This window comes from Furipterus horrens, unplaced genomic scaffold (assembly GCF_987537825.1).
Source record: "Furipterus horrens unplaced genomic scaffold, mFurHor1.1.pri manual_scaffold_7, whole genome shotgun sequence".
Classification (NCBI taxonomy): Eukaryota; Metazoa; Chordata; class Mammalia; order Chiroptera; family Furipteridae; genus Furipterus; species Furipterus horrens.
In genome coordinates this window covers 16,598,012-16,622,069 of record NW_028327177.1, presented here as the reverse complement: position 1 = coordinate 16,622,069, position 24,058 = coordinate 16,598,012, and the positions used below count along the sequence as shown (strand labels likewise).

The window sequence follows — 24,058 nt, the reverse complement described above, 5'->3', positions numbered from 1 at the left end:
GGGCGGCTGAAGCAGATCGACTTCCATCTGGAGCCTGTCTGATAAAGCTACAATTAATGAGAAGCTATTGAAGGACTTAAAGCAATGAAGTGGCAAAGACAGACTTTCATTTTATATAACTCTTTCCACAACATTGAGGACATATCTGAAGGAGCAGTCAAGATGAATTTGCTGCAATTCAGGCCTTAGCTAAGGAAAAACAACTTCAATGAGGCCAGTAATAATTTGAATAGAGTGGCTAAAATAGACCTCCTAAAGTGATGCAAGATATGGAGACCTCGCTGATTAATCAGATCTGGGGCATGTGCTGGGTGGTGAGGGAGAAGCGCCTGACTCTGTCTTTGTAGTTGAGTGACTTGGGAGATAGGGAGGCCACCCACTGAACTGGAGAACAGAGGAAGAGAAGCTTGGCTAAGTGGGAAGGTGAAATGGGAGCACCTATTGCACATGGGAACACAGGCAGGAGCAAGTTCTCGGCAAATTGGTTATAATTAAAATCATGTGAATGAATGATAACATAAATGAAAAAAACCAGATAATGTGTAGAATGAGAAAAGGAGTAGTCCAAGAATGGAGAAGCAGCAGTTGAAAGAAGAGCCAAAGGAGAACAGAATCATGGAAGTCAAAGACATAAAGCCCAGAGGAAGGACGATAGTGCAAATGCATAAAGGAGATCCCGTAACACAACATAAGAAATAAAATGTGTAGTGAATTTGCTTGGATTTTGGAGTCAGACACACTTGAGTTCATGTCCCTCTTCCAAAACTTACCATCTGTGTGACTTTGGCAAGTTATTTTAAGACTCTGAGGTTTCCTTTTTAAATTTGTAAAAATGATACTATATATCTCCCTCTGAGCCTTGTTGAGAGGACTAAATTGAACAATGTAATTAAAACACCTAGCACAATGCTGGAAAAATAGTAATCCCTTGAAAAGAGCACTTAATTTTGATTATTTTTCCCTAAAATGTTAGTACTGTAAAACGATCCCATGGTTTAAATTTCCTAGTCAACAAATTCACGATATGATCTCTTTACCAGATTATTTGAGCATGAGTACTATGTGTTCATTGTTCCACCAAACACCTGGTATATTCTTGAGCATATGTATTAATGAGTGAGGCATAATTAAAAAGGCAATTCATAGTCAATTTTTATCATTATAGGTCTAACGCTTATCCATCTAGCTCATATTTTTAAATATAATGGAAAATATTGAATTGCAATCATGCCTTGATGGAGGATTTTACCACCATATAGGCAACAAAATTTAGACATTTAGGATACTTTGGTTCTAAAGTGGAAACAATAGTCCAAAATCTTTACTCTTGTGCCCGTAAATCTGGACACAAATTACCTGTCACAGCTGCTCTCAGAGAGAAGACAAGCAGAAAGACATGAGACATAAAAGGATCAAAAAGAGAAGTCCTAGCGGGTAGCATAAGAATTCCCCTAAAATGATATTGAAGACTGAAAGTGCTGGCTGATTATATACATACACTTTCCGTCTCTCTAAATATTGCTGACTGTTCTCCAGTGTGGCTGTTCTAATTTATATTCTCATTCACATGGTTCCACATGCACCAAGATATCATTATCAGACACCATTCCTGTTTCTTGATCTATCATAGATTTAGTCTGTACTTCCTATTTACTAGTAAAGGAATTACTTCTTAGGTACAAATGTTGTAGTTTCCAAACTTGAACATAAACTATATATTTACTCTAGGTTTATGAATGATCTGGGCATATCTATAGGACTAAAAAGGGGGATCACTGGAAAAAGGGGGATTCGCTCTTTGAATCTGAATCCTGGAATCTCTTGGGAGACAGGGAATTCTCTTGCACACACCTAACACAAGACCATTTGGATACTATTTTCCTAAGGGGCAAAAGAGAGTCTGAATGTTGTTTAGGATAAAAACCAGTGCTGTGCACTGTTCACGTCTCTGGATCAGCCTCACAGACTCATGAATGAATCCTAGAGAGAGAAAACAACTATAGGAGTTTTTTTTTTTTTTAAGAAACTCTTTTGTTCTAGTCTCTAAGACACTGAAAGAACTTCAAAGCCACCATGCTTTGAGCTTTTGTAAGAGGATGCATTACAAGTGGCAGGCACGTGGTGTCTGCCCTTTCCCTCTGCTCTCCCACTGTGGCCCAGTCCAGGACTCTGACTTTGACTCCTGTGACCTGTGGGACCTTCTGCTACTGAGCACAGATTGCCAAACCATTCTTTGGCTCTGAACAATATTCTTCCTGCAAATCTTCTCTTTTGGGTGTTAGACTAGTTTGGCTTTTCCTCCAATTTCTCTCTTCTCCTTTTCCATTACTCCATCCTTAACGATGAAATGAACCACCCCTTCACACGTGTAAGATCAAATATAAAAATAGAAGGGAAGGGCCCTGGGCATCACGTTCCCTTGTGCGCTGCTGTAATTTTTAATTTGTGTACCCATGTAGGCAAAGCCTAACTATATTGCCTTCATTATAATGGTTGATTACAAGAGAATGAGTGTGTGAAAGAAAGGAAGAAAACAATCAAGAGAAAAACAGTAAAACTTAACATTTTGCTCCTGTTTGTAGTTATTTTTCACACTTTACATCTAAGCCCCACTCCCTCAAATGGACTTTCAGTTGAAGCACAGCTCTGTCATTTATGTCTTGAGGTCTGCACAGTGCATCAGAGGCCCTTATAGGTGTGTGTGAATAATAATATCACTTGGTGGATAGCTTCAAGAATTAACTTTGAGCCCTTTGGGTTTTGCATAAGAAAAACTGATTGCTGTTATGTAATGCAATATATTGAATTACTGTTCTTAGAAAGAAAAAATAGGAGGTGTGAAAATAACACAGTTTTTATTTACTTAGGAAAAAAATGAAAATATTCAATTAAAAACATTTCCAAATCACAACAATAGCTACTACTTTGACACATTATTATGACCAAGCACTAGTCTGTCTGTCTGTCTCTCTTTTTCTCTCTCAATCTCTCTCTCACACACACACACACATATCATATGGTCAGATTTCTTCTGTCTGAAAATGCAAAATAGGGTCTTTTAAGGTCTCTTTAGTGACTTTGAACTCTTACCTATTAAATTATCCAGGAGTTGATCTGGCTGGTGTGGCTTAGTGGATTGAGCACCAGCATGTGAACCAAGGGGTCACCAGTTCGATTCCCAGTCAGGGGACATGCCTGGGTTGCATGTTAAGTCCTTAGTTGAGGGCCCGCAAGAGGCAACCACACATTGATGTTTCTCTCCCTTTCTCTCTCCATTCCCTTCTCTAAATAAGTAAATAAATAAATAAAATATTTTTTTTTAAAAATAAATGAAACTCTGCCCTGGCTGGTGTGGCTCAGTGGACTGAGCGCTGGACTGCAAACCAAAGGGTCGCCAGTTCAATTCCCAGTCAGGGCACATGTCTGGGTTGTTGGCTGGGTCCCTGGTTGGGGATGCGAAGAGGCAACCACACATGATGCTTCTCTCCCACAATTTCTCTCTCCCTTCCCATCTCTCTAAAAATAAATAAATAAAATCTTTAAAAAATTCATCCAGGAATCGTCATAGTCATCTCCCTGGGTTCTCGTCCCAAATCTTCTACAGTTTGTTTTCACTCTTGGAGTTGGTTTAGTACTGCACCCAGCCCTGTACCCATTCCTGCCTCCTGCATGCTGGGGTGCAGGGGTTAGGATTTTGTAAACTACATTGCTCAGTTTCTCAGGCCCCCCTGCCAGCTGGCTGGCTGCCTTTCAGCCTGTCCTAATAGAAGGGCCTGGCAGGTTCACAATCGAGGAATGAAGAAGGAATGTTTCTCCCTCTGCTCTAGTTTCTTTTCTGCCTTGCCGCTTCAGTGTCCCTCCCCCACAATTTGGAAGTGGGCTGTTGGCCCTGGGCCTCTGGGCCCCAAGTCCCTTCTTGTTTCTCTAGGGCTACAAGCTATTTCCTGCCATTATTTACCTCGCGATCACCTCACTTCCTTTTTCTACTTCCTCAGCCCTTTCCACACTTGTATAATCAATTCCCTATATTAAATTCCCTCTGTTTGAAACACTTAAAAGTGTTCTCTGCTTTCTTGACTAGCCCTTGGCTAAGGCATGGGTCTATTAATCAGTCCTCCTGACCTTCGGTGGTTTGCTAGGAGCGTGGGAACTCAAACATCCCTCCATGTAAGAATCTTCAAGTTCTTGGTCCTACATGTATGTGTATTATACTTACACCCCCTCCCCCCACACACACATACTTGAATGAGTCCAGCAGGTCCTCAAATAATGTGTTCAATAGCATTTCATTATAATATCAATGAAATGCCATAGAAATTTAATTTCTATCTATATCAATTAGCCTGTGGTAAAAAGCTGGTTTGGTTATAGGCAATTTCATTGCAGTTCCAAGAACCTCTCCACAATGTTAAGTGAGACACTTTCTCAGAGAAGTGTCTCTTTGGATAATTCCTTTTATGTAAAAATGTAGATGTACATACACACAGATGTCTGTATGGATCATCGCACTAACAATTATCTTATGGTAGAGAACATTGATGGTTTTTATTCACAATTTTTATATTAAAAACCTCATTTATAAAGCTATTTTCATTTTGAAAAAACTTCAAAAATCTTAAGAGAACATAAATATGTTATTAAAAATTTACATTCATTAATTTGATTACATTATTTTGACATAATACACACTATAAATAAGAGGAAGTAAAATATCAAGTATAATGTAAAACAAGGTGACTACAATGGGCCTTTCTCATAATAGTTAATGATAAATGTTTAATAAATTAAATTTTTTTGTTTTTTAAACTAAATTTCATTATATTATTTGTCACCTTATGATTTTTTCTACTAAAGCAAACACTCTCATACATGTGACTAATTCTTCTATGAGATATCCTTGCATACATTAATCTGATACCAATTGGAGTGCACAGTTGAACAAAAGACTTCAAATCAAAACAAAATAGACCACCAAATGTAAGATTGATAATAACCTCTCTTGGGCACCTGTTTTTACTGTAACTGAACAGCAGGATACTGCATGACTCCAAACAATGTTTAAAAGGAATAGTAGAGCAATTGCCATAGAACAAGTTAAAGACTGAGGGACTCCATTTTGTTGGTTTTTGTTGCAAATTTAAGGATATTTAAATGTATTTTTTATAGTGTGTTAATAACAGTAATAAAAAAAGAAGAGATAACAACGTACAGTTATGTTATAACAAGCAGATGGTGGCTGGAGATGGGCTATTCTCCAACTGTTCCCCTTCTTTTCCAATTCATGATCAGTAAAAAGAATAAATATTTGCGTTCCCCCGTCTGCCATAATATCCCAAATATAACGTATAGAACCTCAGTGTCTTTCCAGATGAAAATTCCATAAATCATTATTTACCATTCTCAATTTAGCATTGCCAATCCTAACTGCAAGTGGTGATTTAGAAAGTTCAGGAGTATCTTTTAGAATTATAGGCAACATTTTGTTCACTGCCTCCACTAGAAAAGACTATCCAACAGTAATTTACAGGTATAACTTACTAACAAAGATACAGTTTTCTTTCCCTCAAAATTTCTTTGGTGATAACTTGTTTTCATCACCATCATAAGAGACTACAGCAATTATAATCAGTGTACGTATTTACAGTCTGGTTTATGATGCATTTTTTGGTGACAAATTGGTACCTATCTTTAAAATCCATTTGGGGTCATATTTACATTTAGGGACATACTTAGAGAAATATACAGTGTACATCAAATAGATTCACCCAATCATAGTGGATTTGTGATCTATGTTTAACAGTTGGTTTTATGCCATGCAAATTAATATCTGCTCTAATTACCTTCACCACACCTCAATTTATTACATTCCTGACAGCCTATTCTATTGGGTCATTGCAAGAAAAACTGCAGCATAAAAGAAAGTGACCTTTTCCATCCAAGATCATTATTTATGTACATTTACCTAAATTGTATATACCACTCTTTGCCATCAATGAGCTCCTAAAGTCCTCATGGCCCCTTCATTTTCGAATGCTACACTGTACATAGAGGCTGAGATAAATTCACATTGAAGTGTAATGGACTGCTACACACTCTAGCTATGGGATGATGTGTATTTAACTCAACAAAACACATTTATTCCCCTCTTCCGTGACTTCTCCTGCTGCCTCAGCTGACGCCCTAACAAGTTCTAATCAGGACTCCCACAAAAGCTTCTGAAACAATCTCACTTTCTCCATAGCCTGGTGCCCCTTGAATCCAACTCACCTGACATTAGTGACACCTTCTTTAAAAAAAAACTCTAACTGTTTTACTCCCTCTGTCTCAAAAGGTTTCCCACTCAGCACTTGATAAAACTAAACTTTACCTAATTTTCTGATCTTATTTCTTCCTATACCATTCTTATCTCTTACTCACCTGCTAGCAATTTTCAAACACTTCACAATGTTTTATGTTGCCATGTTTTGTTTAGGGTTTTGTTTGGTTTGTGTTTTGCCTTGTTTTCGTCTGACTGGAATAAATTCCACCATTGATCCACCTGGTGAAATTTGGTGGTCCTTTAAAACATCTCTAGTGTAAGCTCCTCTCGGAAGACTCTCTTGGCACCTTTTAGGAACTCATATCTGTGTCTATAAGTTTCTCATCCTAGACTTTAAGCTTCTTGAGGCCAAGGACAATATCTTAATATGTGTCTTCTTTGTCTCTGTAGTTCAAACAATTTAGAGGTCTAGTCACTTTACGTTGTGGGAAATGGGCAGGCATGATTCAAAAGACGTTGACGACTGCTGTGTGGAGCCTTGCCCTGGGCCTTAACCAGCTGGTTTTTGTCTTTCATGCTTGCCATGAATCCCACCTTCCAGGGGGTTTTAAAGATAGAATAGAAATGTCAAGTGCTTTTAAGGAAAAGGGAACCTGCTCTGTTTTCCTCTGAATAGCCCCAAATTCTTGTCAGTAGAATGTGAAAAACAGAACAATTAAGTAAGAGGAAATGTTTTTTAACTTGTGTAAAATACCTGGGCATTTCCACCCTGTATTGATCTGCATTTCCCTTTGTTATTACTCCCAACCATTTGGTGAAGGGCTGCATTTTTTCTTATGCATTTCCACATGTAGAAAGTAGGTAAAAACCCTGGCTAATAAAGAAACAGGGGCAATTTTCCTCAGAAAAAAACCCTTCCCTTCCTTCCTCAGATGGTGAGTGTCTGAGTAGTTTCTTCATCCATTTTGAGGGACCTAGAGTCTCTCACATTAGGTATTTGTGTTAGTTGAATAAGCTGAAATAACATGAATGCAATTATTAAATTTCAAACATCATTAAACCAATAGAGGAAACATTTTTTGATATAGAAGTTTCACACTTGGGGCAAAATATATATATAGACTGCTTAATTATGAGGCCTGTGTACAGAAAATATATATATCTTATATAGATACTGCAGACAACACTTTCTGGGGGTCCTTCCATCATGCATTTACTTTCCTCTTCCTTTATCAATGATGTTGTGTGCTTTAGATGGAAGTCGCGTGTGTTCACCTAATGAGGTAAGCCTTGCTTTCCTTCTTAAAAGAAAACTCTCACCCTCCAGCTACAGTGGTTGGTTCAGAAGTAGTCACATGACTTACCTCAGGCCAGTCAAAGCCAATGAAACTTGGTTTGGGAATTCTAGGTGAGCTATCAGAAAAGTGAAGTTTTTTGTTTCCACAGAGATATAAATGTTGAGAAAATAACCTGCTTTGGAATAGAGCCAACACGAAGAAATTTAGAGCCAGATATAGAGAGGATCTGGGTACTGGTAACACATACGGGCTTTGGCCCAAGCTGCTCTCGGGTTATTTATTATAAGCTAAGCATTTCCTTTTTATTTTATTTTTTAGAAAGGTTTCATTTTTATAGAAAAATTACACAGGAAGTACAGAGAGACTCCATATATACCGTTTCCTCCCATACACAGTTTCTCCTATTTTGAATATCATTCATTAGTGTGGTATATTAATAACAATGGATAAACTATTATTGATACATTGTTACTGACTAAAGTCCATAGGTTACCTTAGAGTTCACTCTTATGCTGTGTACTTGCATGGGCTTGGAGAAATGCATAATGGCATGTATCCACTAGTATAGTATCATGCAGAATAGTTCAGTGCCCTACAAATTCTGTGCGCTTTTTGTTCTTCATCCATCCCACCATCTCTCCCAAACTCTTGGCAATCACTGACAATTTTATTGTCTCCATAGTTTTGTCTTTGTCTAGAGTGTCAAAAAGTTAAGTCATACAAAATTCAGTCTTTTCAGACTGGATTCTTTCACTTTACAACATACGTTCAAGACCTGCCATGTCCTTTTAGGACTTAGTAATTCGTTTCTTTTATCACTGAAAAGAATATTCCATTGTTTGGACTTTCTGAAGTTTGTTTATTTATTTACCTACTGATGAACATCTTGGCTGTGTCCTCGTTTGGGCAGTTATAAATAAAGCCACTGTAAACATTCATGTACAGGTATAGAATAATTTTCAACTCAAGTTGGGTAGATACCTAGGAGTGCAACTGCTACTTTATATAAACAGCCTGTGTTTCGCCTTAAAAAACTGCCAAAAGTATCTTCCAAAGTGGCTATATCATTTGGCATTTCCTAGCAATCAGCCATGGCAGTTTGTTACTGTAAATTTTCACCAACATTTGTTTCACTTTTAAGTCAGCTTTATGTAAACTTTTAGTTGTCTGTTTCTCATGGAATAAGAACAAAAATGGAAAAAAACACATAGGCATGCCCATCATACGTAAAGCAGAATCCTAGTTTTTTCACTTATTAAATGTGTGATGTTGGACAAATTAGTTACTCTCTCTGAATCCCAGTTTTCTTTACTGGCATAGAAGATAGCGGGACTTGTTCTTCCCAAGGCACTCATGAATGCTGAGCACAAATGACCACTGAATGATCAATGTTTAGAAAGAAAGATGGGGGCAGGGAGAGCTGAGTGGAGGCGAGCAAAGGAGAAAGAAGTTGGGACAACTATAACAGCAATAACAATAAAGTATAATTAAAACAATGACAACAAGTCAAGAGTTAGATCATCCCAAGACATTAGAAAAATGTGAGGAGAAATAAAGGTGTATTGTTAAATCCTTTTTTCGTATGAACCCCAGATCACTTTAATTTCCTCTTGCGGGTTTCATTGCTAAGGGGCAAGTCTCAGAAACCTGTCTTCCAAAATGGCAGCTCTGAACTCTAGGACTTTCTGCTTATCCCACCTGATGCAGCCCAAGCATTTACTGCATTATTTAATTAAGCATAAAAATACCAGTCTGTTTTGTGTTCCTTTCCTTGATACTTGAATAGTGGTGTAGTCATTTTTCAGTAGAGAGAGCATGAAATGCGAGTAAGATAATGCTATATTGTTTTACAAAATGGATTTGCTCAGAGTGTATAAAGAAGGAAGGAAAGAAGGAAGGGAGGAAGGAAGGAAGGAGGGAGGGAGGGAAGGAGGAGGAGAAGGGAGGGAGAGAGGAGAAGAAGGGAGGGAGAGAGGAGAGGAAGAGGAAGGAAGGAAGGGATGGAAGGAGGAAGGAAAGAAAGAATGAAGAAAAGAAGGAAGGAGAGAAAGGGCAGGAGGGGGAGAGAGGAAGGAAAGAAAGAAGGAAGGAAAGAAGGAAGGAAGGAGAGGAAGGAAGAAAGGGAGGAGAGAGAGGGATGGAGGGAGGGACACATAGCAGGAGGAAGGCAAACAGGTGGGCTGGAAATAAGTCATTTCTTTGATCTTGAACCTTATTTTTTTTAAGTGGTTACAATTTTGTATATGCATTCTCTGTCGGTGAAAAAGAAATATTAGATATTAAAACATAAAGTGACCCAGAGAGAACATTTCTAAGAGAGCAAGAGCTCAGGATATGTCACCACCAGATAGAAACTTCTATCCTATTTAGTGTCCTAATGGTCATGAGTGAAGACAGAACAGTAAGAACCCAGCTCACAAAAGGGAAACTTAAAGATGCGCCCTTTAGTTTCTAGGGCCCTTCATGAATGGCCATGGTGATTCAGATGCATAAAGGAAACTTTCATCATAAGTGTTCATTACAGTATGCTAAGCTACACCCAAAAAGAAACCCAAAGTGCCAGATCAGTTACATATCGTAACTCATTTCATGCCCAAAGTTTGGCAAGAATCAATAAAAGAAAGGGAAGTGTTGGCGGCATGAACTGTAGAAGAAACTAAGCGAGGCAGAGACTTAAAGCTTCAGAAACCACAATTGGACAAGACTGTTAAGAGTCTGGCCTATTCAGCACAAAGCACAATAGCCAAGAAGAAAATAAATTGAGAATCGATAACCTCAAATTCTGAAATTGGCTGAGAAGTTTGAACGGTGATATTTATCTTTCCTTTTTAAAGCAATACACAACAGGGTCACAGAGTCCCATGGAAACCACAACCTAGGAAGTTTTATCTTCCCTGACAACCTCACAAATCTTATTTGCCTTGTGCCACAGACATTACCGTAGCTGTATGTGTGTCTTAATGTGAGAAACATGCCCCGGAAAAGGCTGGATCTAAAGGTTAAAGTCCGCTACAATTCTGTGTGTTCTTATTTCATTTATGTGTTCCAATATGCTTTTTCCAAACTGTGCTTGTTAGAAACAGAAGGAAACACAAATCAGTACCTTCGATCTCCCAAATCTGTTTATGTCTTCCTCTGGTTTTGCCTCCTAGTAGAATAAAAAACAACTAAATTCTCAAAAGATTAATGAATTCACATTGTCTAAAGCAGTTTACTTGAGACCAGCTGATCTTTCACTAAGAAAAGAAAACATGCCATAATTTAATCCTAAATCTCTGGATTTCATTATTGCCTCCTTTGTGTTCAGCATGTCTCTCAAAATTGTCAAAAACCCAGAAGTCTTTCTGATGGTCACAAATACCCATGTAGAAAGCATTTTCCTTCATCTGTGGAGAAATGGTATATTAATGTTATAATGGTGTCTGCAAATAAGAGACTCCAGGACTATCTTTGGGGGATTGGACAGGGTGTCAGGGAGACTCTCTGTAAATAGACCCTCAGTCCTCTCCAGCATGTGTAGAAGAAAGGATATTTAGGATATTTTTAAAGATTACTGTGCACACTAGAATTGGATAGAACAAATAAATGTAAGAAAAGCTTTCTCTAATGATACTATTTCTCAGAAATGCCTCAGAAGTGAGGCTTACTGGCGAGAAGCTTTTTGTTTCAATAAGGCAGGACAACGCAGTTATCTTAATCTGGATAGTGTATAGCTGTTAAATTGATTAACAATTCCAATCTAATTTTTCCTAGCTCTGTCTCCATGATTCTAGTTGTTTGCCATAGTGCTACTGGAGGTTTAAGATATATCCAAGAGAAAAAGCTTCAAAGCTGCTTCAGAGCCCCTTCCTTCATGGACACTGATCATTTCAGTGAGCATTCATTTTCACCTAAAGAGCCATCCACTTTGTGTGGAAACACAGACCAGAGAGACAGACAGAGATGGAGAAGACAAGTGTGAGAAGATTGTGTGGCTTAGTCTTCCAGACTAGTGAGTGTCTGAATCATCCAGAACAAATACTTAGATTCTAGGAGACCACAGAGAGGGAAGAGATATGAGAAAGCAGAAAGATTTATTGAACACCTAATAAATGTAATCTCAACATCTGCTTTTTCCCTTGATACTGAATTCCATCATCTTCTTCACATTAAAAAATGTCTTCCTTGTGCTTCTTCCTAATAGTTATTCCTTTATTTTTACTATATCTTATTATAGTGTTGTTGTCCATAATAATAGAGAATACAGTTCAGCACACTTCCTTGATTTCATATATAGTAGCACAGGTAAAGACCATAATCAAAATACCCTTTGTCCCTCCCTAAGCTCACAAACCAATCTTATTTAGTCATTCTTTTCATAATCATTTTCATTCTCTTAAGTATCTTGTAATTTTCCAGTTTCACACATCTTTTTAAATATAGAAAAATGAAGTTAAAAGATCACTTCACAGCTTTTTGTCTGTTGTATTCTTTCTCTACATTAAATGAGGTAGGCTTATTTCCACAATAGCGTCACATTCTGACTCATTCAGAGTTTACTCAATCAAGCCCCACGTCCTTTCCTTTTTATTCTTGGGCCTAGATAGTTCTTTTTCAAATTCTATTTAGAATGTTTAAATTTGTGTCCCTAAGTAACAAAGCAAACAAATTGTGGTTATAGCCAGAGGATGTAGGGAATTAAAGAAAACAGGGTTTAGAGAATAATCACATTGAGAATTGCACTAGTCTCCTCCAGCACCAAATCTCAAAAACAAGTTTCAATTTTTTTTTGAATTAGCTTTGATGAATTTGTCCATTTAAAAATTTTAACATCTCACTGAGAAAAGGTAAAATATTAAGGTGGTCAATAAATTACCACAGCTAATCTTAGTTCTTTATAGAAAGCTATGAAATATAGAAGAAATTATACTTTAAAGTAGCAAGGATTTGTAAGTATAAACAAATTTTAAAAGCTTGATTGATTAAAATTCATATCATGAATAAAATCTGGAAATACTATGAAAGTATAAATTTTATTATTTATTTATTATTTATTTATTTATTTATTTATTTATTTATTTATTTATTTAACAGGCTTAATTCACTTTATTTTCCTTGTACAAAATTATGTGGTGGTCACAGCTGGAGCCTGGGTCCTCTGCACAGAAACTCTGGTGTGGGTCTTGATAAGATGATCAGTGAATTCCTGATAGGGAGACTGGTGAACACAGTCTCTTTCCAGAGGTCTGGGGTGAGATAGCTGTAAGCCTTAGAGATTGCATCAAAGGTGACCTTGGCAAAGTGTCCAGGGTGGCAGTGCAGCCCCTGTCTGAGCTATAACAGTCATTGATACCAGCCATCATCAACAGCTTCTTGGACACAGGGACTGAGACAACACCAATGCCCCTCGGGGCAAGAAAGAGGCCCACCATCACAGAGCCACAGTGCCCAGTCACCTTGTAAGGGATGGTGTGGGGCTTTCCAACCTTGTTCCCCCAGTAGCCTCGCTGCACAAGGACAATAGAGAGCTTGGTCAGGATGATGGCCCCATGGATGGCAGTGGCTACTTCCTTTGAGCACTTAACACCCTGACCAACAGGTCCATTGTGGTCCCCAATGGTGACAAATGCCTTGAACCGGGTCCTCTGATCTGTACATATCTGCTTTTGGATGGGCATAATCTTCAAAACCTCATCCTTAAGGGATGCCCCCAAGAAAAAGTCAATGATCTCAGATTTCTTGATGAGCAGAGAAAAAAAATAGATCTCCTTCTGGAAGCTGATTTTCATATCCTTCACCAGGCTGCCCAGCTTGGTGACGGGGATCCATTCTTTGTCCTCGGCCTTGCCTCTGTGAGCTCTACAGTCTAGACCCCAACCCCGGCCGCAACCTCGGCTCCAGATGCCCCTGCCAAATTCTCCTTGGAAGCCACCGTGGCCTCCCATTCCAGAGCCCCCGGGGCCTCCAAGCCCTCCCGCAGCACTGGCGTCATCTGCCATTATTTAAATGCAAAAAAAGAAAAAAAAAATAGAGAAAAGAAAAAAGCAAGAAACAGAAAGCTAGCTCCTCTCAGCCTCTGAGTAGCTTTCAATGCTAACATTTGGGGATGTTTCTGTATCCAGGAATGGATTAAAAACACTCAGACTCAGATCAAAGCTAAATGAATATTCCCTTGGAAGCAAGTATGTGCCCCAATAAAATTCAGTATCTATGGGCTATGTAACAGTTTAGAACTACACCCAGTTTTTAAATAGAATCAAAAGTCATAATTATATTAACTACCAGAAATAGTCATTATTTTTACCTGTTAGGTTACTTCCAACTTGTATACTGAGATATCACTTGACTTATCCTATAAAATCTAAACATGTACCAGGTCTGTCTTGAAAAAGTCCAGCCATTGTTAATATAACAAGAACAGTTTGTGTGACATCGATATAACCTGTACCAGTCACTGGGGGTGGTAGACACCATTGAATGAGCATGTGTATATAGTGTGACCCTCACATTCAAAATGACTGAGTGGGTAGAGCAACAAATCTGCAGATTTTGCATTAAGCTTTAACATTCTTCCTCAGAAACTATTAGGATGATTCAGAAGGCCACAGCTAATGGCGACTGGTGATTGGCAGCTTCATCATGATAATGCACCCACTCATGCATCACATCTCATGCAGAGGTTTTTGGTGAAACATCAAATCACCCAGGTGACTTAGCCCTCAAAGCCTAAATTTGGCACCCTGTGACTTTTAGGTTTTTCCAAATCTAAATCACCTTTGAGAAGGAAGAGATTTCAGACCATCAATGAGATTCAGGAAAATATGACAGGCAGTTAGTTGATGGCAATTGGGAGAATTCTGTGAGGTCTCAAAGTGTCTACTTTGAAGGGGACTGAGACACCATTGTCCTATGTACAATGTTTATCGTATCTTGTATCTTCTTCAATAAACATCTCTACTTTTCTTAGCACATGACTGTATGTTTTCTGGACAGACCTTGTACACTTTTTCTAGATTGGAATTTATTGGGACCTAACTCAGCAAACTGCAAGAATTCAAACTTTACTTTTCCTTCAACACCACCATTCATTTGGTCTCACATAAGCTCAAAATAACAAATACTTTTGATACAAACTCTTCCTTCATTTCATATGGTCAGCTGTCAACAAGTCAGAGTTGAACTTGAGTTATTATTCAATACTTCCTCTTTTCTCCAATGACCAAGATATGCTTCACCTTCCTAACCTCAATAGTCTACTGATTATTTCAATAATTCTCAAATGTTCTTTGACATTAGTTCATCTTTTTGCTGTTAGAGTGCTAATTTTTAATTATTTCTTTTATAGTTTTAGTTTCTTGTGCAAAATCTTTCTGATTCCTATATTATTTAGGACATTGTTATAAACTACTGAACACTTGGTTGTGTAAGAAAACTTTGTCACATGACTACACACAGACACTCGGGAGACTAAGAAATATAGTCTCCCTCCTGGCAGCCACGAACAAGCTAAAATCAGGTTAACACCTGTTCATCACTACAAAGACACAAACAGATCCCAGTAATAATTAGCAATTTCTGTATAGCCACACAGAGACTCTGCAATTGTTTTTGTTTTATTTTTAAATGACTCTGGTAATAACATTTTTAGGTTGAAAGAATTATAATGTGATTAGTCCAGCAACCTTATTTTTTTAAAACTACGCTCTGCTGAAGCTTAATAGTCTGCCAAGTTGCCCCTAGGCTGCCTCTGGGCAAAAAAGTGGTTGAGCAACAAGAATTCTGCCCCTCAATTCTTCTTCAACAAGAATAGTATTATATATATATATACACACATATATGTATATACTGTACTGTATAGCACATAGGTCAATCATAGAAATTTTCTCATCCTGGGATAAATATTCTTTTTGACTAGCCCATCTCTATTACTTGAAAAATTATTTTTTGAGGTCAAATTGTATTGAAAGCAGAAGACTGAATCTCTCTTCAGATATCACTGTACAAGAAAGAAGAAAACTGAAAAAAAGAAATCTGGCATGTATTCAAGAAAATGTTTTCAGAATGTGAGAAGATGATTTTTTTTATTTAGAATGTAGAGAAGAATGTGAATTATAGATAGGTACACTCAAATAATAGGCAAGAGAAACTTTGGTCTGAACTTAGATCCCAATATTTTCACCTTCCTGACAAGTATTTACGGCTTCCTACAAGTCATACAGTGCTGGAGGGGACAAGAAATGGTATTCCTTGAATTCCCCAAGGCTTCTTCACACCTATCTATTTAAAATTTTCCCCTTGCCTGCTATATGTTTCTTGGTATTTAGGATCTTAGAGCATTTTCAGTAGATAAAAGCTGACCTCTGACATCTACCACACAGTTATAATTTCAATTCGAAGAGAGCACCCACTCGATCACTTTGACAGTAATCTTTGCCAAAGCTTTAATACATAGGGTGAAGTCTCCCAAGGCTAGAGCTCTTTCTTGTCAGAGAGACATCAAGAGGATGGAAAATGCTTTGAAAGAAGGTTTTTATTGTTCTTTTTAAAATTTTTACATGTTAAAGCTTTATATTTGCCAACTGCTTTTTCCAGGTTCAGCCAGCAACGTCTAAAGGATCGAAAATGTATGCCGTTATGAGATTTTGCTACAATGGAATTTATTAAAGGACTTCATGTGGTTTACACCCTCAGAGATAGCCAAAAGGCTTTGGCACTCATATTCTCAACCTGGCTCCCGTAATCTTTGTATTCTTCCACTTCCTCTTTAAGAATTTAGGTAAAGAATCCATTTTGTTATAATATTTTTACTCACTACTTTCTTTCTAATTAGATTCCTTTCATGATTATTCAGACTTTATATTTTCAAAATTTATATTATTTCTAATTTTATTTCCTTTTGATTTTATCAGAGCACCCACTGAAATCTAGATACATGAAGAAAAAGATATAAACAAACCATCAATTTTTTCTAGCCATATAAACCCTGTCTGAGGCATTTCTTCTGCCCAAACCCTGGATCTATTTTTCTATTCTAGCCTTTATTTTATTTTTCTATTAATTCTCATTTGGGGCTTTCATAACTATTTATTATACCACACCATAAGTTTCCCCATTACTCATTCCTTAACCCTCATCCCCAAATCTGTATCTGAGCACTCTTTTTAATGAAAAACAAAAATCTGGGTGAATGTGTGTTATGTAGTGTGACTGATCTAGGACATATACTGAATGTATTTGGCCCCTTTCAGAGAAAAATATTTTATTTTAGTAAACTGTCTATGTCTGTTAATGTTTCTACTCTCACCCAAAAAAAGGGTTGGTAAAATGATAGCTCCCTAAGGCCTTGAGTCTTGAGAATCAAAGGTGGAAGGGTGATAGTTTCAAAAAAACTCTTCAGTAACCCCACATTCTCCTTTTTAAAAACCCAGCCCTTAACCCTCTCACATGGTTTGATGGCGTAACTTCAAAACCATTTAATAAATACCCAAATAGTATTTCAAAGAGTGGCTAAATTTTTTTTTCTTTTTAAATTAAGGCAAATACATTGTGTCAAGTAAAACTGAAGCATCTGCTTTTGTGGTAAATAAAAGTTGTTAGGGAAATTAAAATAACAATCACCAAGTTTACCACATGAAACTATTTGAAAAATTCTGGATATTTTGTTTAAGATGCTAACACTACATTTATTGTCCAAACTGGGATACTTTTAAGAGTAAAAAAAGAGCATTAGTAATAATTATGTTGAATAACAGATACAAGGTGAGACTATGTCCTGAGAAATTGAGATATAGGATCATCCTAAAAAAACAGATACACTTTGTACACTTTCAAACAAATATAGTCCAAAATTCCATAACTATTTAAATAAAAATTTTAAAAGATACTCAGATACCATAAACAAAGTAGAAAGAAAAAAATGAAGATAAATTACAAGACTACTTTATATAAGAAGCATCAAAAAGTGGACGGAACTACCATTATAATAAAAAAACACAGTGTGCTAGAACAGAAAAGACAAAGGGACTACTAGAATAAAAGAAGATTTCGCTTTCAATTCAAAATAAAATTGAGTTATAAAAGGGATGTATGTTTTAAAAAATTCAAGTCTAAGTCAACATGATTAAATTAAAAATAAAGTCATGAGTTGACCATCTAAGAGTAGTTTTAGCTATCTGATAATTTAGTCATTAGCAATGATAAGAACTTCTATGGCATAAACTCCAGGTACCGTATTAACTATTGCATATCTGGTTAACAGTTTGCACACTTCCAGGATATGAGCATACACAATACTTAACAATAAGCTTAAGAAATGTTTCATATTAACTAAAAGAGAGATGAAAGTACATAAAGGGGTAAAAGGTTTTTTATAAATATTTATATCCTAAAGCATTTATTCAATGCCTGTTTCACATGAAAATATGCTAGAATTTGTCCTAAGAACGTGATCAGAATCTAGTCCATGTTCACAAACGTTTCTTTCTTCTGTAAAAGACAGTCCTATAAAATTTGTAAGTATCATAGAACTTGAAACTAGAAGGAAAATCATAATTGATTTTAAAGCTAAAAATATAATAAATCTATCATTAAGAAAACATTCAACTTATTCAAATATGTTTGGATCATTAATAATAACAAACCATTTTTTAATCTAACATACTATTCATAATATTTGCTCTATTTAGAGAGGCTTGTAAAACAAAAGGACAATATTCATTTTATTATCATTGGAATAAAAATCAAATAGTTAAAGGATACTGTTACAAGTATTTCTACTATCATACCTCCATGTTCATTTACATGATCTCCTCTGTGTTTAGCAAACTGTAAACAAATATTTCATTCTGTAATAGTAAGTAAATTCAAATTTAGAACAAGAATAAGTATAAATTTGTTTAGGTTCCCCATATCTTCCAACTCAATTTTTAAAACTAAAAAGCTAAAGTGTCCTTTATTTTTTTATTGTAGATGTTCTTTCAGCAAACACTGATTTCATAATTTCCTACATAAAATCAAAGAAATTTTTTTCATACAGATTTGAACAGAGTTTCTTATTTTTCATTGATATAAGAAAACAAAATGTGTTCTATTTCTCTAGCATATCAATATCAATAAGTGAAGTTATTACTTCCTTCACCAGAAAAAATTAAGGCAAACCAACACTAACAGAAAGCAGGATAGTGCTATGGAGTTGGACGTTTTTTCCTAAAGATAGTATGCTTACCAAAGTCTGAATGCAGATATTTTTCATCTGAAACCCTATGTACTGAGATCAAATGGGTTTTCATGCTAATAAACTTGCTAATATTTTTTTGGTTTTAGTTAGCTTTAGGGTCTTGGGAAATTTTTTTTTTTTTTTTTCATTTTGTTTTGCTTGGTTTCAACTTTAAAATGTATCTTTACTTTGTATTTCCACAGTACTGGGACTCCTGGGAATGAGAAACAGCCTCTCTTCCCCAGTTTTTGGCCAGTTTAAAACTTCCCTGGGTCCCCATACCACCAAAAGCACTGTGGTTAGAGCAGGCATAATTTGGTGGGACCATTAATTCATTTGAGGCTATAATTTTTATTCCAGTAACTAACACTTCATTAAGTTTCATTATGAAAGGAAATATTCACAGAGAATTTAACCAATGAATGGAAAATTACTGTTTCCAATGAGTTTGATTCACACTAAATGTAAAGCTTATTAATATGGTTGGTCTACGTGTTGAATTTTTTTAATTTTTTAATCATAAGAGAATAAAGACAGGGCATATTCATAAGCTTTTAAGTTTATCAGAGAAGAGCAAAATTGACATTAAAAAATACTAAATTACAAGTTAAAAATGTGTCAGCTTCTACTTCATTGAAATTGAATGAAAACATATGCTCTGTTTTCTTTAAAATATATAAATTATATCCTGGACTTTATGCTTTCATTTAAGCACAGAAATTCAGTTTTGTTTTATTTCATTCATTCATTCACTTGACACTACTTACTGAACATCCACTTTGTTCAAAGCATTGAACTGAAACACTAAGGTAAACAAAACCAATAGTTTCCTCAAAAATCAACTTTACAGGCAGTGATACAGAAATTACATAACCAAGGTCAAGATTATTTTATTATAATCATGTTAAGTAGCAAGAAGTTGAAGTCCAGGGCGCTAAGAATGCTTCTCTGAAAAAAGTAGTCATTTAAAATTATACCTGAAAATGAGCATGAGCTGATATGGCTTAGGTGAAGGTAGGAAAGAAAATTAGTTTAATAAGAACAGATAACCGAAGGGGGAAAATAGCATGATTCTTTTGAGGAGCTGAAAAGAAAATCAAAACAGCTACTGAAACTGGAACACAAAGAACTAAGTAGAAAAAGTGCTGACTCTGAAATCACGTGGCTTGGATTCACATTCCGGGGGACTTGCAGTACAACAATAACAGTATTGGTTCCATAGTTGTTACAAGACTTAAAGAGTTTACACACTTACAAGCTTATGAGAGTGCCAAGCACAGATGAAAAGCTCCAGAAATGTTAGCTCTTTCTATTATTAAGCTTGACATAATCTCAACAAGAGCCTAAAATATATGTTATTTACTGTCCTGTTCTTTTTCTGCACTATGAGATCTGTCCAGAAGGTATCCAGCCATATAATATGAAAAACAGAGACATTTACTGAAGAAGATATAAGATACAAGAAACAATGTACACAGGATGACATCTCAATTCCCTTCAAAGTAGGCACCTTGGGACCTCACATAGTTCTCCCAATTGCTATCAGCTGCCCTGTTGTATTTTCCTGAATCTCATTGATGGTCTGAAATCTTCCCTTTCAAAGGTGATTTTAGTTTTGGAAAAAGCCAGAAATCACAGAGTGCCGAATCTGGGCAGTATGGAGGCTGAGTCACCGGGGTGATTTGTTGTTTTGCCAAAATCTCTGCACAAGACATGATGCATGAGTGGGCACATTATCGTGATGAAGCTGCCACTCACCAGTTGCCCATAGCTGTGGCCTTCTGAATCATCCTAGTAGTTTCCGTGGAGGAATGTTCAAGCTTAATGCAAAATTTGATGCAGATTCATTGCTCTACTCAGTCAGTGACTTTAAATGCAACAGCCACAGTACACATGCTCACTCAACGGCATCCCCACTGACTAATACAGTGAAGTCATCATTGTTCATGCAAGCACATTCCATTCTACTCTTCTTGGCTGCCAGGTTACATAAATGTAGCACAAACTGTTCTCATATTGACAATGGCTGAACTTTTTCTGAACAGACCTCAAACATTCTTGATTATACAGTAGGATGAGAACAAAAATTATTTGTACATGCACAGTACATATGGAAAAAATTTAAACAAATGGACATCGTGGTTGGAGCACCAGCATATATTTTCAAAAGGCCCTTTACAAATATCGCACAAACTACAGTCCCAGGAAATTCAGCTTTTGTTGTTGTTCTTGTAGTGATCATTGTATTATTTTTGAGTTTAGTTTTGCTTTAGCATTGCTAAGTCTAACACTTTGTTTTCTGTATTCACCAAGTCTAGAACTGTTTCATTATTATGACCAAACTTTTATAATAATGGTTCTTTTACAAAGTTTAAAATGCAGTCATATGGTGCAAAAGTAGGGTCCATTAATACATAAAAATACTATATAAATATACATATGTGTCTTTGAACCAAACCGTAAGCTTTAAACTTTAAATGATTTTAAGAATTTTTGTTTTATCTTTTCTTCCTTCTTTCCTTCCTTCTTATTTAATGTCTAACTATTTTTACCCATTCCTTACTATGTGGCTCAGAGAAGGAAAACTCTGACTCCAAAAAACCTCCGCTGCCTTGCGGCATACCTCTTCAGGGGAAAGGCTAAGGGAGTAAACCCCGAGAGAAAATCCGGAACCGGAGTCCCTAAGGCGGTTTGACGTTGTAGTCAACACCGGCAACTCCTGCGGCGCACCTGAAGCCAAGCTGTATTGACTCCGTCTTTCCCTTGGATCCTTCAGCTGCGAAGAGAGGGGGGGTCTGCTGCATGGGCAACAGCAGACCCTCCATATCACCCTGCCCAGGCTCTGTAGCTTCAGCTTCATTGGAGAGGACACTCCAGCGTCATCGCAAGATGTCGATTCAACATGGGAGGAGACAGATACCGTGTCACTCCCGAGTCGGACTGCACAACCATTCTCGGCAGTGCAGATAGACTCTTAAGAAGCTACACCATCGTCTCTCGAGACGGACGGCTGCCGACGACTATGTGGCTAACATAAACTATATTCTCCTTGGTTTTTTTTTTGTTGTTGTTGTTGTTTGTTTTTCTTTGTTTGTTTGTTTTTGAGTCTCGGCCATTCAGATTTATTTAGATTCTTTTTTTTGTATTTTTGGTCAATTATTTTCTTTCCTGATTGTCTTTGAAGACTGTAATATTTAGGGCCTCCCAATTGTAAAAGGATTCACAAGGCCAGTTATTTTAAATTTATTTGTTATCAATGCAGGAGATGATTACAGCCTTGTTCTCTGACTTGAGGTCATAAAGTTCTCACATATAAATGAAGAATTTACTACAGACACCAGTAAACTCACTGACAGTGATGTTCTTAGCCGAAGTGCCTATCTGCCATTCTTAGTGCAACAGAAATTCAGGCTCAGGATGAATCCCTCTATGTTCTGCTGGAAAGATTCCCAGCTTTACTGATGTTCACTCAGGAAGAGATTCAGGATTTCTCTACATTTATCTGAAAATGAAACTACTCAGGGGAGTAACTACAATCCATTTATAGTCTGGCTCTGCATGATCATCCATCCTGAAATTTGCCTACAATCATCAAAGACTAAAAGTATTCAGTACTGAAGCCCAAACAAATACTTCCTTTATTTGGTTTCTAAATTCTGTATTAGGTCTCCAAGACCCATTTGGTTCCTCAGTTATCTTAATTTTAAAATATGTGATGCTTTTTACATTACAGACACTATCATGAATTCCCTCATTCCTAATTGTTTTCAGTTCTACATTTTTTCTCATTATAAAATTAATAATAAGATTATGAAAAATTAAGGAAGCAGAATAACACATATCCATCATCACCCACTTCTTTAAGAAGATTCCTTGTAATTATTTCAGCATATTTCCTCTCTAAATTTCTAAAACTAAGTTAATTTCTAAAACTAAATTAACTCATGCAGTTAAACTCCAGAAACAGTATTTCTCTTTTAAAAGTGAAATCTGTAAAGAGTCTATATCCATTAGTCCTCCCCCTAACCTTTGTAGTATTTTAAAATATGAAGAGAAACATATGTTTTACAGACATCACCATTTCCAGGACAATATAGCTTTCCAGTTTAAAAAAGTACAATGAGGCACTTACACATTAAAATCATAACCATCTTTAGACAATAGGAGAGAAAGATGCCTTAAGCTGAACAAGGATACAAACTGGTATTCTTTCTGAATTTTTGCATTTAGAAGGAAAAACACATAAAAAGAAGGCACTAAGATTTCTTGGACTTTTTTACTTTGCCAAGAAAATTTACCATCCCAGTTGAATGATATTTCATAATCTTGGGGGTTTCAAAGTTAAATTCCATACCAAGTAAATTGTGGTTGAATGTGTATCTATCCATTTAGGGCTGTTTGCAAACACATATGATTATCTAAAGTGCATTAACTGTGACTATTCAATGAAGAAGTAGCATTTCTGTATGTCACATATGGAGATATGCTAACATTCAGATAAAGTCTAATGCTATTGTCTGACTTCTAAAATGCATTAGAGATACTACCACAAGGGGTCATATCTATAAAAAGCACATTTAAATAAACAGAATGAAAAAAAATTACTTTGGAGTCATTTAGTAATTTTTGCATTCCATTGAGGTTTGTTTATTCATAGGAAGGACATAACTTTATAGAAACAAAGTCAAGACATTCTCTTTTACATACTTTTCTGTTTTTAATCCTAGGTTGACCAGAGGAAGAGATAACTATTGAAGATATTGTTTTCATTTTTTGAGGCCTTGACAATTATTGCTCTACAATCTTCAATATGTTTAGAACATCACCCAATTTACATATAAGACTTTTCCCTTTGTTCCATGAGAAAAACTAGGGAAAGAATTAATAGAATCTATAGGTTTTCTAGAAATACTGGACTGTCAAATACTGTATTCAGTTTCTAAAATCACAAAGTACAAACAAGAGGTAGGTATGGGAGAGATTTGCCACTAGTAGATAAAGAAGAAAATCCATGGAAATAAGTCACACCTTGCTTATCTTCTCCTATGGGATGGACATTTTGATCACTATTGTTTGATTTCTTTATCACTGCTTCTTATATTTCTTCATTTTTTCATCATGTGAAACAATAACCTTTATCTTGTTATTGTGTAGACAAGCAGTCTACACATTAAGGTGTGTGGTAGGGAAAACATTCATTAAGGTATGGGAGAAAATAGTAAAACTTATTTATATTAATTTTTATCAAAGAAAAGAAAAAAGTCTTAGTAATATTTAGTATGTGAATTGACTTTTTCATGAGTATAT

General features: G+C 36.3%; 1 pseudogene; it reads right to left on the bottom strand.

Moving 5' to 3' along the window:
- Nucleotides 1–12,636: 12,636 nt before the first annotated feature.
- Nucleotides 12,637–13,535, bottom strand: LOC150004075 (small ribosomal subunit protein uS5 pseudogene; annotated as a pseudogene).
- Between the last annotated feature and the right edge of the window lie 10,523 nt (nucleotides 13,536–24,058).